The 18177-nt window shown below is 44.7% G+C and overlaps 2 long non-coding RNA genes across 2 annotated transcripts; one reads left to right on the forward strand and one right to left on the reverse strand.

The window, feature by feature from the left end:
* Positions 1-363: 363 nt before the first annotated feature.
* On the reverse strand, positions 364-5899 carry LOC306812239. Its single transcript, XR_013776832.1, has 3 exons — positions 5435-5899; positions 2200-2263; positions 364-673 (listed from the first exon to the last, which is right to left on the reverse strand). It is a non-coding gene; the product is annotated as an uncharacterized lncRNA (long non-coding RNA).
* Positions 5900-15685: 9786 nt separating this feature from the next.
* Positions 15686-17902, forward strand: LOC306812332. Its single transcript, XR_013776844.1, has 2 exons — positions 15686-15754; positions 17663-17902. It is a non-coding gene; the product is annotated as an uncharacterized lncRNA (long non-coding RNA).
* Positions 17903-18177: the final 275 nt, after the last annotated feature.

Raw genomic sequence — 18177 nt, forward strand, 5'->3', positions numbered from 1 at the left:
GCCCTGAAAAATTGTTTGCCTGGGCTCTTCAGGGCTGAGAGAACCACAAGCTCTGGAGTTCCCTTTCTGTCCAGAGCAGTGTCCTCTTTACACTGTTGTACTTGCTGTGCTGCCAAATTGTCTTTTTTTTTTTTTTTTTTTTTTTTTTCCCTTTTTCAGCTGTTTGTTAACCCTGTTTGTGCTCAGTCAGCATGCACTGATTAGGTGGGGGATGCTCTTCAAGGTTTAAGAAGAAAAATATCTTTTTAACCCATAATTTTAATTCTTCTGAAAAGAATCTGATGTCTGCTGTTCTCTACTTCTTGTCTCTTTAGTGAATGTCTTCCTCCAGTGCTGGAAATACAAACTAAAACATTCAAAATGAGATTACTCTTGTTTATTTTATTATGTTAACAGGTCAAAAAACCAAAGTTACAATATTTAAATTCAAATCACAAGCACATAATTTTTTAAATGGCATTAATGTCATCTTACATGTGCTGAAGTCTGAGGAGAAACTGGATGGAAATAATGGCCAGGAAAAGAGAATGAGTGGGCTGAGCTTTGTTTGTCACATGTCCAGATGCTAAAATTAGGGAGGTGTGTAATTCCTGATGAATTACTCTGTGTTTTACAGCAGATGATGATGAGCAGTTGTGTTTGATAGACGTGGTGAACGTTCCTCTGCCACCTGCTAGGGACACAACAAAGGGAAATGAAATGCCTGGTGAAATCCTGCTCTCATTAAGCACCTGTTAAAACACAATTTTGGTGTGTTGGAGTTCCTGCTGATGCCTTAGGATTTTATCTTTTGTATTTTTCATTCATTTGTAACCCTGCAGTTCTTTAGTGTAGAACTCCAAACTCCATATCCAGTGGGAGCTGCTGCTCTCCCATTTTGGGCAGACACAGCAATTCCTTTCCAGGATGAGAACCAAGGACACCTCCAAACAAAAGTGAGTTGGGGGCAACAAACTTGGGGTAAATGACTTCATTACCTGAAGCTGTAATTGAAGATTAACCCCCCAATATACAAATGAACCAAACTTACAAAGTGTGAAAAATGTGACCCATTGTCCATTTTGGGTGCAGCCCCTGTGGGACTTCATCTGCCCAAAATGTACCTGAATAATAAATATTATTGATCCTTCAATAAATAGAACTGCTTTTTATTCTCTGAGTTTTGCCTGGCTCTGTTTTTAGGCAGCCCCAAAAGGCATCACTGCTTCTCCTCACCCCACCAAGGGAAAGCCCTCGCTCCATTTCACAGCACTGACAACAGGCTCAACAGAACATTAACTTTTATATAAAATAAATTATCCTTGCTATCAAACTGGGGATCCTGGGAGCTGTGGTTGTAATTCCCTGGGCAGGAATCACTGCCTGCATGCTCTGGGTACCCATGGGGCAGCTGAGCACCAATTCTTCTGCAAGTCCCTCCAACAGCTGAGGGGAGCTTGAAGCTGCTCCTGCTCCTTGAATTCCAAGGAATTCCATTGTGCATCAACACAAATGTCCCTTTCCCAAAGGACATTTTGGGGTTTTTTTCCCAATCCTGCCATGGAAAAGCTTTATCCTGCTGGGTTTTTTAATTATACACCATAATTGTGTGGCTGTTCAATTTTAACTGCAGTGGTGATATTAAAGCAATAATTTGTAAAAGTGTTTTGCTTCCATTTTCTATTTCCTAAAATACACAAAGTTGTCTCCAGCAGGCAGCTGGAGGGAGTGGCTGGAGGGGCAGGGTGGATTTTGTGATCCAAAGTTTTATTGGCAAAGAGAATGATTTATTCTACTAAAAATATGAAGTTATTTAATATAAATGTATAGCATAAGTATAAAATATGGGAGTTTATATTTGTATTTATATTTATATTTATATTTATATTTATATTTATATTTATATTTATATTTATATTTATATTTATATTCATATAAAGGGAAGGTGGAGAATAGGCTTCAAGCAGGCAGTTCTGTCCTCTCTGGCTTTCATAATTTTGTTTGCTGTTTGTCCAACTCTGAAAGCTTTTTTTACCTGACTGAGCCTGAAGATGCATTTCCACCAAATTTGACCCAAATTAATTCATATTTACAGGTGACAAAGTCATGAGGAAATTCATGAAAGTAGACTGACTGACTCACAGGCTGTGAGAACTGTGGAAACAGCCAGAAGCTGTCAAAAGCAAAAAAAAAAATCTTACCAAAAATACTTTATCTTACCTCATATTTCTTCCTCCTTAGAAGAGATCATACCCCTCCCCTGTCAGTCAAGACTGAGAGTGAACTATAAATAAAAAGGCACCTTTCAGGTCTATTATTTTAAGAATTATTAATGTTACTCAATTTTTTTTTCTGTCATTTTAGAATTAAAATATCAATGCCCATAGCAACAGTTTCATTCCCAGTGCTGGATTTGGCCTGGATCACATCTGACCCTTCAGAAAAAAAAAGGGAAATAGAACCTCATGGGGAGTGACAGAATTTCTGCCCACCCAAAGGAATCCATGGCAGTTTAAGAAAACTCCCAAATCTTTGAGACACAGAATGCTGGGAAAATGCACAAAGGAAAGGTTCCCAAAATCCTGGAGTGCCTTCAGCAGCTGAGCTGAATATTCCTCTGCTTTATGCACTGGGTTATTCCAGGATATCTCTGGTGGTCACTCCCTGGCCATAAACAGAAGCTGCTTTTTCAATTTTACTTTTCCCCCTGATAAAAAGCAGCACAGAACGAGCAGTGAAACACTCTCAGCTGTAAAATAAAGGATGGGGCCCTAACAGCTGTTCCCAAAGGGAATGGGAGTGGGAAGGAACTAAAAAATCAGGGCACTGATGCCCCAGGAGCTGGGGGGAAGTGATTTTGTGTGACCCCCCCTTGGTAGTATTTAAGTTGAGTTTGAGATCCTAAAAGGTACCTGGGAGGTTTTTGGGGTTTCTTTTGTTCTAAGCTGGTAAGTAATTACTTTTTTACCCATGAGTTTTAACCCAGCTCTCTAGTTTTCATTTGATTAATTATTGTGGTAAGAAAGATATGTAAATTATGGGATGCTGAGATTTTCCTGTGTGTTTTTTTAGCTCAGTTTGGGCATTTAAATGATAATATGTAGGTTTACCTTTTAGATTTAGTTTAAATGATGAAATTGTTACTCAAAATTCAGGTTCTTTCTAATGAAATTATGTTCATTGCTTAATTTTCCATTAAGTGTTAAGAGGACAACATAAAATGCTTTCTCTTGGAGTTTTTTTGTCTTTTTCTTAAAAGAAATACAAATATAAAAGTAGGAACTTGGAAGACACCATCTGACTACTGGGAATTTTGATTTTTAAGCCAAGTGTTCTGTTGTGATGCAAAATGAAGGCAGATAATAAGTTTGGGCTTCCACAATATTTTAGTGTTTAAGGTCCCATATCTTAAATTAATGCCTTCAGGTTGTAATGCTTCTAACAGCTCTTGTAAATATGATGTTGGGGTAGAAGATGAAAGGTTGTTCTGAAGCTGGAAAATGTTGTGCCCTAAAACATTTGGACCTGGGTCTACAACAAAATTAATGGATTATGCTGTGGGGTGGTGTTGATTAGCCCATAGACTGAAACTGTCCCAGCCCTAGAAAGAAAACAAGCCCTGGTGGCTGCAATCAGAAGGAAAGAATTTTCTCTGTGGGCAGTTCAAATCTGTTGTTTTAATTAATGAGGAACATTTGCTTGGGGTGGGTTTGTTGTTATTTTGTGAGGTTGTAAGTCTATTTTCCAGTTGAAGTCTAAACTCATTTTTCCCTTCAAATTGAAGGAGTTGCCCTTGTAAAATGCTGCACCTGAGCTGTTACCTGACAGAACTAACAGCAGCAACTCCTGGGTGCTGATTGCCACCCTGCTAATTAATGAACCTGCCTGGGTGACTGATGGGAATCCTGGATTGAGTGCTGGGGTTTGGCTCTGAAACTCTTGCACTGGTGCTTTTCTCCCTCCTGCCTCAGTGTCACTTGCCCCAAGTGTGGCAGGAAAACATTTTGAGGTGGGGGAAGCTCAGTTTGGCTCTGGTGACAGGAGCAAAGGCCAGACCTTGGCTGTGCTTTGGGCAGGACATTTCCTGCAAAGCCACCTGTGCATGTGGGAGCTGAGCCACCAAATCATCACTGCCAAGAAGTGACCAAATGCTGTTTTCCTGCAGGTGCAGAGGGTGGCAGCATGGGCAGCAGCCTCAGCCAGCTGCTGTGCTGTGTGCCCTGCCAGAGGTGCAGGGAGCAGCAGGCAGCAGAGCCCAGCGAGACCAAACCTGTCCTGCAGAGCCCTGGGGACACCCAGCCCTTCTCTGACACACAGCCCCCCACCCCAGCCCTGAAAATCCCCAGCCTGGGCCCCAAAGAGCTGAGCCAGGAGCACCAGCCCTCCCCTGATGCTCTGGAGGAGAGTGGAGAGCCCTGCTCTGCTGCAGAGCCCCTGGGAAGGGCAGGAGACTGGGAGGCAGCCTGGAATCCTGTGGATTTCTTTGTGGCCCCTACTGATGAGGAGGTTGAAGGAGAAGCTGAAGACTTAACCCAGCAGGAGGAAGTGGCTGAGACAGAAGAGGGAATGAAGCCTGTTCCAGATGTTCCTGCCATGGCTGTGGGTGCTGAGCCCGTGGCACAGGAGGAGCAGCCTGGCACAGAGGGAGCCCCAGGAGCTGGGTTAACCCTGCAGGAGGGAAACAGTGCCAGCCTCCTAGAGCTCTGGAGTGAAGATGAGCCTGGCCAGGGCTGTGGCACCTGCAGGAGCCCTGTTCTCACGGGCTGGGAGCTGTCACTGTGTGCTGTGCAGGTGCCAGGGCAGCCAGAGCCCTCCCTGTGTGCCACCCCCCTGCAGGGCACCGCCAGGGCCAGAGCTGCTGAGACGAGCCCTCTGTCCTCCATCTCCCTCCTGGTGGAAGCCATGGCTGGCCTGAACCTGCAGAGCCCTCCAGAGGGCACAGCCAGGCCAGGGGCTGAGCTCTGCTCCACTCCTGCTGTGCTCTGGCAGCCCCTGTGCCCGCAGTGGGGGTCCCTGGAGCCACCAAAGCAGCTGCTGGAGCTCCTGGAGCAGGGAATGAGGGACAGCCTGGCACCTGGCCTGGGCTGTGCAGGGCTCAGTGAGACCTTGCAGCAGCTGCAGGATGGAGCCCTGGGTGAGCTGGGGCAGGAGGGGAGCAGGGCATGCACCCCAGGACCTGAGGCAGAGCAGAAGCTGCCAGAAGAAGCAGCAACCTCTGCTCCTGCAGCTGTGAATCAAGAAGCTGAGCTCCCACATGTGCCCCCCTCAGTGCCTGAAGTGCTTGGGAGTAGTGGGGAAAGAGAGGCTGAAAATGTTGAAGCCTGAGATGTTTTGTCCTCACATCTATCAAGTGCCTGCCCTCAGGAGGGACCAAGCCCAGCTCTTGCACTCAGGATTTCACAGAATGTGTCCTGGGCTTCAGAAACCCTTGCCAGACAGATCTGTGAAGTTTTACAGAGCTTTCCAGATGTTCTCCTGAACTCTTGTTCAGTCACAGGTCTGTTTCTTGCTTTTCCCAGGAGCTGTTTTTCAGATCATGCCTCGCTGGGAGGGAGCTGATTCACTCCCACCAGGAATTCACTGAGCTGATGTTGCTGCTGCATTCCCCCACTGAGGTTTGGTGAAGGTTTCATGCCTTGGTCTGAAGAGTCTGGAAACAGAATAGAAAACTGCACCTCTAATTGTGGTGGGCAGATATTTTCAGCCACTTCTGCTGCTGCCTCAGAATAGTGAAACATTTGAACTGCCTCCCTGAATGAATCTCTTGTACAATTGATGCTTCCTGCTGTCTTGTCAATGTTGAAATATTTTCACAGGAAGATGATTAAATCCTAATTCTGGCTTGTTCTTTGTATCTCTTGTAGTATGAAGTGTTTGTGTAACCTGTGCAGTTTAAAGTTAAAATGTAGTCATGATCAGAATGCAGAAGTCAGTGTATTGCAGCTGAAATCTACTGACTTTTAATGTTCCTCACTTTGTGCTACCAATAAAATACACTTTTAAAGATCATGGCAAAACCCCAAACTGAGTGTGTTTTAATTGCTGGGAATAAATGAGAATAGAATGTGTCTAAAACTGTTGAGTGTTTTTTCTTTACACTTCAAAGGAGAAATAGGGACTGACTCCTTTTCAAGGAGCCTTTTGAGCAATGTGTGACTACACAAAGTGCCCAGACCTGTATGGGAGGTGGGAGAGTGATGGATTGGAGATTTTTTTAGGCATTACAGAGTGCTTGAGGAATGGGAAAAAGCACAAGACAAAACATCCTGCAGGTTCCTTTTGCTTATCTTACACAGAGCTGAAGGCTGAGGAGGAAGAGCTGAGTGTGATCAGTGATGCTGGGGATGAATTTGAACATTTTGGGAAAAGGATGGGCTTTTTTAACAGCTTGACTTCTGTCCTTCCAACTACCCTTAGGCTGCCAAACCATCCTCTGTGTAAGACTTGCAAAACAAATAATCTTCCTTCACTTACTGGGGAAAAGGAGGAGCCTGGAACACTTTCTGTTCCTCAAAAGGCTTTTCTGAGCTAATAAACTCCAATTATTGCTCAGGTGGGCTGTGCCTGCAGGGCTATTAAACCATGGGCTGCACAGCCCTAAATAGGTGGGGGAGTATTAAATAAACACACACAAAACTGACTGAAAGCTCATCTTTTTGAATTCAATTTTTTTTGTTTGTTTGTTCTGCAAAATCCCCCTCTCCTGCTGCTGCTGTCTAGGAGGGATCTGGGTGTTTTCATTGCCACCCAAAACCCAAATTCAGGCAGGGAAAAGGCTTGAATAAAAAACCCTGGAGGAAATCAGCCTCAGTCACGTTTGTGACTGTGAGCTGGGTATCTAATCCTGCTGAGGAGGATCCTGAGCAGGAGCTGTGATAGAGAAAATGTTCTTTACCCACTGAGAGTCCTGGGGCTGTAGCTCCTTAGTGCAGATTTTCCAAGGTCAGGCTGGAAAAACAAAACTGCAGAGTGGTGGAAACCCTTCCTGTTCCTTGAGGAGGAGATTTTTGTGCTGCCTCCTGTTGTGATGAACGAGAGCAGATCAGCTCTGGGTTTGATGCCACACCAGACAAGCCAAGAGGCCCTGCCTTGTGGAAGGAAAAGACAGTTCTATTAAGAGGAAACAGCTTGAAATCTGCAATAAAAAACCCCAAACATGAAGACTGATGTCCTGAGCTGCCTGCAGCCAGCAATGCTGCCACAGCAAAGCTTTGTAATGCTGTACAGCATTCCATCCTGCAGCACAACCCTGGGCTGACAGCTGAGCCCAGCTCTTTGCAGGAGCTGTGATTATTTCCTTTTATTTGTCAAAAAAAGAAGTGTATGTTTTTTTTAGAACAGCCCTTTTAAATATATCAAAGTAGCAGAGATTGGAAAAGGCTTTTGGAACAAAGACTAAGCCTGGTAAAGGAAGGAGATGTGATTGCTCTGACAGGAGGATTTTCCTCTCTCCACTTTTGTGTGTTATGTTGCCATTTCCAGTGGTGTCTCTCATGCAGGAGATTTTTCTGGATTGTTTCAAATGGGTCAAAGTTGGACTTTTTAAACTAGAATATTTCATATATTTATTTCATATCTGTATTTCACATGTTTCCATATTCCACCATGATTCGAGGTTAAGAAATTATTTAAATTTGTTAAATTTAAATTTTAAAAATTCTACACTTTCAATCTCAAAAATGTGCCAGCTACCTCATGATGAGCTGATGACTGAGCACCTTCACACTGCACAGGGCACTGAAATAAATCCCTGCAACATCTGCAGGGTTTGGAAATCCACTTGCAGTTCCTGACATTCCCCCATGCAGGAGCAGCTGGGGATGCAGTTTATTTCCAGTTGTGCTGTTTGGCAAAGCACCAAAGTCCCCAGAGTTTTCAGCCACTGCCTGTGACACTCTGCACGTGCTCTCATCTTTGTGTGGAAACCACTGATCAATTCAGAGAAGTTTTTCCAATAGTCAAAGAAATCCTGAGCTGCCTCTGAATTTCAGTTCCACTTGTCATAAATGAGAAACAAAAGCCTCGATATTCAGCAAAATTTAGATTGTTTTATTTTATATAGACAGAGCAATGGGGATACATGGGGGTCACAGCCCACTCCATGCCCCACCCAACTTTGGTTTGCAGCTCCCTTTTATAGCATGGTTTCCTTGTAGTCACCAATAATTGGGGTTTTTTTGTTGTCATAATTTTGCCAGGTAAGCAGTGGTGGTCACTGGATGAAGTGAGTCTCAGACAATTTGTCAAATCCCATAGATAACCATTGGTCTTTGTAGATAAGGAAATGGCAGAAGTTGGGAAGTCTGGTCTCAGTGGATAGGCTGCAATTGATAACACAAAGGCAGGAAACCTGATTTTGCAGAATCTCTTGGGCTATGTGAAAACCTTGTTTTGCAAGTTATCTGTAGATACAACTTCTTTAGAAAACATAATATTCATAACAGAGGGATTTAAAACAAAATTATTTAATCCTATATTTTCCTTTATTTAGTGTCATGCTTCATTTCAGACCTATATATTTATACAAACCCCAATACTTTAATGATTAACACAAATCTTTTATCAATTATCACACACTGAAGCCTAAAAAGGAGTATTTAAAAAAACAGATTTTTTTTTTGGTGTTTTTTTTTTTTTTTTTACACACATATTTTCCTCACCAAACCTTTGTCCTCTGCTCCCAAGGAGCCACTGAAGCTTGGCAGAGTTTAGGATGCTGAACCAGATCTGCCATCCAAAATTGCAGATTTGAGGGGGTTTTATGTAAACAAAAGAAGACTGGAATTTATCCAGTTTGATTTTTTTTTCACTCCACAGCACTGGTGCTGCAGGCAGTGGATATTTAGGCTGTGCCTTCGTGCTCCTGGCTGGGATTAGTTTATTTTTAATGGATATTTGCTTCTGTGTTTTGCCCATGTGGCCAATCCCACGTAGCAAACACAGGCAGGGCTGGGGAGTGTCAGAGGCAGCAAAGGGTGATCAGCTGTGCCTGGGATCCTTCAAATCATCTGCAGCCACTGTGAAACTGCTAATTGCCCCTCTCAGCCAGCACACAAGTGGGAAAGGGGGTCATTTTTCACCCCTAACTGCTCAATATGAAATAAAATGGGAGATTGCAATGTCATTATTGTCATCTTTGAGTTATACACAAACCCAGCCTGGTTTTTCTGCCACTTGGCATCACCTTTTCCCAGCAGAGTTTGTCTTGTCCAGCTCTGTGTAAATCTTGAGCTTTATTTTAAACATTCAGCAGCAATTATCACAATGAAGTTAATCACCCATCAGCTGCACACAGCAGCACATGTTCCCAATGGCTTGGAAATGTTTGGGGAAGTAGAAAATAGAGTGAGGGAACCTAAGGTTGAGAGTGGGAACTAAGGTTGAGAGTCAAGGGGGGAAGGGATTGAGTGTGACCCCATTTGCTATTTAACCCCAGGTGAGGGTTTGGCCCCCAGGTGAGGGGTCTGCAGTGGGGCTGTGCTGGTGAGCAGGGCTGGGTGTGCCTCTCCTGCTCTTGGGTTTTTATGGGATGGGCTCCTTGCTTTAATTCCTGCACATTTTTACAGTCTGGGCCTCTTGGAGCACAAGTAATTTAGTTGTTTTTAGCTCATTTCAATGTTTAAGGGAGACCTTGCCTCTCAGTTCTTGAATTAGCTTTGTGCTGGGAGATGTTATTTTACCTTTTAGCTCACTTGTGTCTCTTGCATTCCTCTCCTAATGTTATTATTCAGGAATAAACCTTGTGAATTTTAAATGTATCTGTAATTTTTTCCTGCCTGCCTTTCTTCTCTTCCCTCCTGCCCCCATCTATTACTGGAAGTCTAAACATTTCCTTGACTGGAGTGAAGAGTGGCTCCTGAGATCTGTCACTGTTTTCCAGAGTGCTCTGCATTGACTGACAAATGGGTTTTCTTTTTTTTTTTTCATTTTTTCAGACTGTTATTTCTTAGAAGGTCTCTGTATTTCTCTTTTCCCCTCTTTTCAGACTGTTATTTCTTAGGTCTCTGTGTCTCCCTGACCCCCACCAGGTGCAATTCCACTTGCTCAGCTCATTCCTGTGATCCCTGAGCTACTGCTGGGTGAGAATTGGGTAATTAACTCACCCTAATGAGCACGGGCTAATAAATCTCCATTTTTTGCAGGTGTGAAGCCCCTTCCTCCTCAAGAACCAGAGCTCCCTGCATCTCCCAGGAGGAGCCCTTGAAGTCTGTGTGTCCCCCAGCCATGGGAGGCGTTTTTGGGAAGAGCAAGAGGCCCTGTGTGTTCCCCAGGGTTGTTTATAGGGCCAGGAGGAGTGCCCGGGTGTGCTGTGATGCAGCCACCTGGACTGGGGACACCTTCTACTCAGCACGGATTGGGAGAGCCCCCAGGGGCTCCCAGCCCCCTGCAGCCACACTGGTGCTGGAAACTTCTGGCAGTGAGTCCAGAGGGGAGGAAGGAGACTCAGCCTCCCCTCCAAGGGCACAGCACAGTGAGACCTCAGACCCTGCAGACACACGAGGGGCTGAGCTGCCCCAGGGACCCGAAGCCAAACCTCACCCAGGGCTGAAGAAACACCAGGAGCTCACAGGAGAGGCAGCAGCACCCCAAAACCCCCAGGACAGCAGAGAGGCTGAGGCTGTTCTGCACCCCCCTGGCAGCTCCCTGTCCCCTGAGCTCCCCTGTGGGGACCAGGGGGTGACACCTCTCACCCAGATCACAGTGGAGGTGGATGTCCATGTGTCTGCAGGTGACCACGGGGAACCTGGCCAGGGCCAGGCTGCTGCCACACCTGAGCTGCCCAGGGGCTCAGGGCAGGAGCCTGGGGGTGCCAGGGGTGCAGAGGATGCCTGTGTTGGGAAGGCTCTTTGGGAAGTGCCCATGCAGAAGGCAGGTGATGCCACAGCTGCTCCGTGTCCCCTGGAGGAGCCTGAGCTGCCCCTGGAGGCTGCAGAGCCAGGAGAGAGCATCACAAACGGGCAGGGAGCTGCACAAGAGCACTGGGGAGAAGAAACTGAAGCCCCACCTGATGTCCAGCTGGGAGAAGGGGAGAGTCCTGCTCCTGAAGGTGTGGAAGGAACTGCTGGTGGGCCAGAGCAAGCTGAAGAGATGGCTGAGACCTGTGGGGAGGGGCAGACATCAGAGGAGACCCCAGCCTGCCTGCCAGAAACCCAGGAGGAGGAGGAGAAAAGCAGAGTTAGCAGTGATGGAAAAGCAGAGGAGCACTGAGGGTTTGTCTGCAGCCAGAGCTGAATTTGCTGCCTCCATCCTGCCAGGGAGGGATGCCAAAGGCTGCCCTGGAGGGCTCAAATCAGGGTGTGGTGGCAGAACCTGCCTTGAAAGACTTTCAGATGTTAAACTTTAAATTTGTGTGTTGCCTTCTGCAAGTGGCACTTCCCTCCTTCCTTCTCTGCTGGGAGAGGGAGTGTGGGCATCATATAAAAAGTGTATTTATGTATTTATTATCTATTTATACCCTGGCTAGGGCTGTGCTCTTCATGGCTATCTGTGGCTGCACAGGGTTAAGTGATGTCTAATTTATTAATTACACTTGTCCTCTCACCCCACTGACTTGTCACCACTATTGGAAATGGATTTTGTGATGTGTTGCAATTGGAATCAATAAATGGGTGCATTTTTGCACTGACTGCTGTGAAATGCTGGGTTATTAATATTCTGATAACTAATTTCTGATATTTGAATTGACTCCAGTGCCAGGACTGATGGTTTTACACTTTTCAGCTTGTAAAGTGTTTGGTAAAATGCTGAATATTGATACCAGTGGCCTCAGAATGAAAGCTGCTCCTCTCCTGGTAATTTCCTTGCAAATATGGGAGCACCACCTGTATTTAGAACCTGATAAAATTAGAGATGAAAGGCTAAACTTCCAAATGTGACTCACCTAAGAGGATTTGCTTTACAGAACTGGGAATTTGTTTTATGGCCTGTGCTGGCTGGGTGGAGGTCAAGGAGCTCAGACTGGAGGCCTGTGGAAGGAGCTGTAAACAACAAAAAATGCTTCTTGTGGTCATTTTGCTGAGATAATCAATACATTTCTGGCAGCTGCATATCCAGTGCTAATCTCTAATTACACAGTGCTAAACAGGGAGGAGTTTTCCCATCAAACCTGACTGGTGTTACAGCTCTCACTGAATTTAGAAATGATGATGTGCTGAAGGGAATCAGGAAAATAATACAGCTTCATTTCTGTCAAGCAAAAGGGTTTTACACCACATTATTCTGCTAGAACTCATGGGGCTTTAAAAAAAAATTAAAAGGGAAATAATTATTTGTATCAGCTGGAGAACTCCAGTGTGAAGGAGAACAAGATCCTCCCTAAGGGAAACATTTCCAGCTCTGGTGTTCCTGTGCAGCCTCACTAACCTCACTAACTCACTAACTGCATCCACAGGAGGCAAGAAGTGATGGTTAAAGGCAAACCAGAAGCTGAGGATGGGGAGAGCAACACTTCTATTTAAGGGATGATTGGCTTTACTGTCCTTCAGTGCTTATTCACATCAGGAGTTGGGTGTACCCTTACAAACATTTCCAAGGACCAGGCTCCCCTGCTCCAAACCTCTCCACTTAAACTAGATTTGCTTAATTTTATTTTTTTTCTGGTTGAGACCCTGCCCATGGCAATGTCCAATCTGCCCTAACTTAAATAACTCAGAGAATGTTCCTTGCCCTGGGCTGCTCCTCACAGTCCCTAAGGCCCCTTCATCAGCTTGTTCTGGGTTTGGCTGCCTCTGGCAAAGCTCTGCTGCTAGGCTGGAGATTATGTCCTGCTTGCAGAGAATTTAGATTTACAAACCAGTGGGGTGGCAGCTCCTCCTGGCCAGGAGAGAGGCTGAAGCCTGAGGAAGTCATGGGGAAAAAAGTAGAGAGCAACACAAAGCTCTGAGCATCACTCTGCCTCTCTGAGATGTACAGATCAACCACTGTGCTTGTGATTTATTAAAAGCATCTCAGAATTGATGGAATCTGTTAAAATTGCACAGCAGCTCCTTCCCCCTGTGGCTGAAGGTGTGGGGCTGATCAGGAGTGGCAATAAACACTTAATGACATGGCACTGTTGGTGCCACACAAATGAGGGACAGGGATCCTTTTCCACCCTGAGAGGATTTGTGCAGAATAATTCTGCAGGCTGGAGTCTCACAAACATCATCACAAAACACCTGCCAGGTGATCACCAAATTACAGGAACAAAAGTTATGCAATTCTTCAATTTTGCTGGAATTTTGGTGTTTATATCTAATTAACAAAGCTGCAGTCTGAATCAGGGACATTGTCTCATATTCTGGAAAATGAGTGCTTTTAAATTCCTTTCTTAAAAAAAAAAAAAAATAAATCATGGAATAATCTTCCACCACTTGCAATGATGCAGGAATTTTGGGAAAGAAATTTTCTAGTGCTCTGACTTCAATTGCAACAATCTGAGTGCAAAATTCCTAAAATTCCTAAAATTTTAGTTAAAATTCCTCTTACAATATACCAGTTCTGCTGCTTTTTTGTCATCACACTCATCTGGGGTTTTCAGGAGTGCCCCAAGTTCTGTAAAGCCCAAGTTCTGTAAAGCTGAGCTTTGCCTTCAGCTTTTCCTGGTCTGCACTACCCAAAATTACACATGGGGGAGGTTTGGATTTGACAATTTCCAGGGCTTTAAATGCCTTTGTCAGAGGAGACTCTGCCTCATTTCTGATGTTTGCATTGACTCCAGTGCCAGAAGTGAAGGTTCTGCCCTTCTCAGCTTGTAAGGTGTTTGGTAAAACGCTGAATATTGACACCAGTGGCCTCAGAATGAGAGCTGCTCCTCTCCTGGTGATTTCCTTGCAAACACTGTGCTTCGACCCTGATAAAGGTGAAGCTTAAACTTCCAAGTGTGACTCATTTAGAGCAGGGCTTGGGTCTGAAATCACCTTAACACTTTTAAACTCCTGTTCCTGCCCTGGGAGCAGGGAAACCCATCCTGCAGCAGCAGAACTCTTGCACCATCCCTGACTCCTCCAAACTCTGATAAGTGAAGGCAAATTCCAGTTTTTGCTGCTCTGTCCCAACTTTTCAGGCAAGTCCTAATGGGAGGGTTTATTAAGGAGGCAGTGGTGTGGCTCCATCCCAGCGCTGTTCCCAGGCTCCAGGCTGCCCTCTTAAGATGATAAGCAGCAAATTCCTCTCTAAATTCCACAATGAATCACTGCAAATGGGTCTCAAGCAGCATTAGGAGTCACACACTGCCTCGGAGTGCAATCTAATTTTTTGGCGTTTGGGAAATCTCAGCTCCTGTTGCTAAGAATCCTTGCATTGAACTTTTCTAATTAAACTTTCTGTCATTCAGCAGGAAACCTTAAAAAAAAAAATTGGTTACACTTGAGGAACTAAAAGCTCAGGAGAGTTTAGGAGCTGCTGGAGCTGTTCAAACTCCAGTGTTTCTCTTCCTTTTGAAGCACCTTTATAAATAATCACCCTCCTCATCACAGTAAATCTCTTTCTCCTGAACTCTCACACAACTAAATAAAAAGTTCTAAAAACAGCTGGTCAAAAACCAACACTTCCCTTATCCAGAGCAGCAGCTGCTGGTCAATATTCTTGTTCAATACAAAATAAATTTGCATTGCTTTGGTTGTTGGATCCCTGCCTGGCTTTCAGGAGCACAATAATTTCCTTCCTTCCTTTCTTTCCCTCCCTCCTTTCCTTCCTTTCCTTCCTTTCCTTCCTTTCCCTCCTTTCCAGATGAAAAATCACAAAATCTGCAGTGATCTGACAACCAGACCCAAGCATGATGTGAAAATCAGAAAAGCTGTGAAACAAAAGCCACTCAAAAAACCCTTCCTGAGAGAAAACATCATCACAAACCTCCCCCAGCTCTGCCTCCTTTGCTGCCAAGTGCCTGCAGCACCTCACAGGAGATGAAAAGCACCCAGAGCTGCTCCTGTGCTTAGGGAGGGTGTTCTGTGCCTGAAACATCTCAGTTCTCCCAAATTCTGTCCTGCAGCTGCTGCTCTGCAGCCACAGAATCCCAGGGTGGTTTGGGTTGGGAGGGACTTTAAAAATCATCTCATTTCACCCCTGCCACTGTCCCAGGCTGCTCCAAGCCCTGTCCAGGCTGGCCTTGGACACTTCCAGGGATGGGAAGGAATTCTTCCTAAACCCCCCCTCTAAAGTGTTCTCTCAGTTTGGAGCCATCCCCCTTGTCCTGTTCTTGTCAGAAGTGTCTCCAACCTGTCCCTGTGCAGAGAAAGAAACCCCACAACATTTCCCTTAATTTCTGTGTAAATATCTAAACAGAGACCCCACAACATTTTCCTTCAATTTTATGTAAATATCTAAAGAGAGACCCCACAACAATTCTCTTCAATTTTATGTAAATATCTAAAGAGAGACCCCACAACATTTCCCTTCAATTTTATGTAAATATCTAAAGAGAGACCCCCCCCACAACCATTCCCTTCAATTTTGTGTAAATACCTAAAGTGAGACCCCAAAACAATTCCCTTCAATTTTGTGTAACATTTCCCTTCAGTTCTGTGTAAATACTTCAGGGACAAAAAGGAAAATAATATTTAGATACCCAGAAACCTCTGATGTGAATTTTTTTATGGTATTTCATGAACATGGAGCAAGGATAATTCCTAATCTTTCGGGCAGCTGTGGAAGGGACCAGTAATTAATGAAATCATTAATTAAAATCATTAGGTTTGGGTGGAAGCAATTCAGAGTTGCTGCCCTGCCCTATTTAAGGTCCAGGTGCTCCTTCCTAAGCTCTGCTGGGAACTTCTTGGAATTGTTTCCTTTGCAAGTGAGTGTGGGCACTGCATGACACAAATTTGGGGGTTTTTTGGGGAAAAGAGGGATTTTTGCACTTTATTTTTGATGGTTTTGTTTGACTCTTCTGGTGAGAGAGAGCCCTGCCTTTAGGGTTTCAGCAATAATTATATTTTCTTGTGTCTTTGGCTTTGAACAAAACTCTGTTGGTGGGAAGATGGGACTAAAAATGAAACTTTCACAGCATGAAATGGTCAAATGAGGAAAGGGAAATAATTTTCCTACATATAAAAAGTAACTGGTATCTTAAGGTAATAAATATCTTTATCCTTCTAAACAAACCCTCTTTGGAGACAGCAGCAGTGGAATCTGTCTTTTGTTATATTTTGAGCTGCTTTTGTAGTGATTACAAATAAATATAAATAAGTATAACAGAAAATAAGTTATTATTTCCCTTTCCTCTCCTGGCATTTTACTGCCCTACCAAAATACCATTCTACATTCATTTACACAAAATCCTTGCTGCTGATGCAGCAATTGCTTACAAAACATTCATTTATTTGTTACCTGTCCTCTTTGCAGCTTTGATATCAAAGATCATCTCTCTCACTTATTTTATTTTAGTTTTTCTTCCCCGTGAAGTGGATGGGTTCATTTTTCTTGATTTTCCTTTCTTGCAACTCTGTAGTTTTAAGTGATTAAGTTCATGTAGCCATATAAGTGAGTGCCTAACCACCATGGAATCACACATTTTTTTACAGATTCTACCCATAAAAGCAGCTCAAACAGTGCAGCAAAACTGCTCTGGATCCATTAGCTCCACTTTAAAAACTGCAATTCCTAAATTATGGATCTGTTTCTCTGCTGTTCCTCTCACTCTGTGCTGTGCTGGTTGAGCTCTCTGCAGCACCAGCTGCAATCAGATCATGTTGTGTGGCACTTCTGTCCCACTTGAAATATTTAGTGATAAAAAATGGCCCAGGATTTGGAGTGGAGCTGATCTGTGGGACTGGTGGGGAATTGGTTGCAGCTGCTGCCTGCCCTGTTTTAGAGCCAGGAGTAAAGGCTGAGGTGCTGCAAATAAATGGTTTAAGTCCTGTTTGTTTTGTGCTTTTCCCTGCCAGAAGCAGGGCACTTTTATCCTGCTTAATGATGAGTTTTTAACCTGTGTTTGCCTCTTTCTGGTGATCTGCATGGCAGGTTCCAAAGGAATTACTGGGGCTGTGTGCAGCTCCCTCTTTCCCTTTCCCTCAAAACTTCCTCCTGCTCCTTCCCTGTAGTGCTGATCTGTTTTCTGGTGATGCTGCAGTTGAAAAAAGGCCCTTTACCAACATAACCTGAGGGAAATGTTTCTCTGCATTCAGAATGAGCTGCCCCTTTTTAATGTTTGAGTTTGGAGCTGTGGTTTCTAAAAAGTAAGTTAATGACTGGTAAAACAATGACCCAGGGGCCTGAAATCCCCAAGGTGTTTCTTACCTGTCAATAAAGAGATATTTTTATTTTTCTTTAATTTCTCCTCCCCTCCATATCTTACCTGGCATATGAATGTTTTCCCTGGCTAAATGTGAATTTCTTTGTGGAGTTAATAAGGGGTTTAGGAAACAACAGGAGACTTAACTAGCATTTACTTTAGGAATATAAACTAATAACTGTGAAGTGCAGTGTGGGCTGAGAGTCCTGGGGAAGGAGTGACTTCCTAAATGCTCTCAGAGCATCAAGAAGCTGCTCCTTGTGTTAACTTAAAAAAGAAAAACAAACAGTATTAAATACAACAAAACCTGCAACTCTGAAGTGGGAATTTGATTTTCATTTTTAGAGGGGCATTTTCTGCTCTGACACAGAGCTAAGAAATTCAATGGGAGTTTGCCTTGTATTTTAAAGGGGCGTTTTCTGCTCTGCCCCAGGGCTGGGTGGGCTCTGTTGGATTGCTCCTCTCTTGCAGGTGGCACAGCAGTGGTCTGGCAGCTCAGCAAGGCTGGAATGAGGGTCTGTGCCTGCTGCTGAAGGCTCTGCTGGTGTCCCAGACCCTCGGGGTCCCCTGGAGAAGGCTGTGAGCAGGATTTGCTCTGCACACCTCGGCCATGGGGAATGAGATCAGCTACAGGAGGTACTGGTGCAGGAGGTTCAGGAGGTTTAAAAGGCTGCCAGCTGAGGAGAGAACAGATGTGCCTGATGTCCCTGATGTCCCCAGGGCCCAGCCAGCCCAGGCTGGGGGATTTTGGGACAGTGAGAGCCGCCTTGAGAACAAGAAACCCCTGAGTGATGCTGCAGGGCTGCATGGCAAAGAGCAAGGGAGGAAAAGGAGAATGGCCTCGTGCTCCCCACCAGGATTGGTGAGGAGATCAGAGCTGCAGGAGCTTGGGGACAATCCCCCTGCCACACGTCCAGCTGGGAAAACTCGTGCCCCAACTCAGGGAAGAGCTGCAGGGCACACAGAGGTGACAAGAAGAGAGGAGG

The sequence above is a fragment of the Erithacus rubecula genome, assembly GCF_903797595.1.
Source record: "Erithacus rubecula genome assembly, chromosome: 25".
Lineage (NCBI taxonomy): Eukaryota > Metazoa > Chordata > Aves > Passeriformes > Muscicapidae > Erithacus > Erithacus rubecula.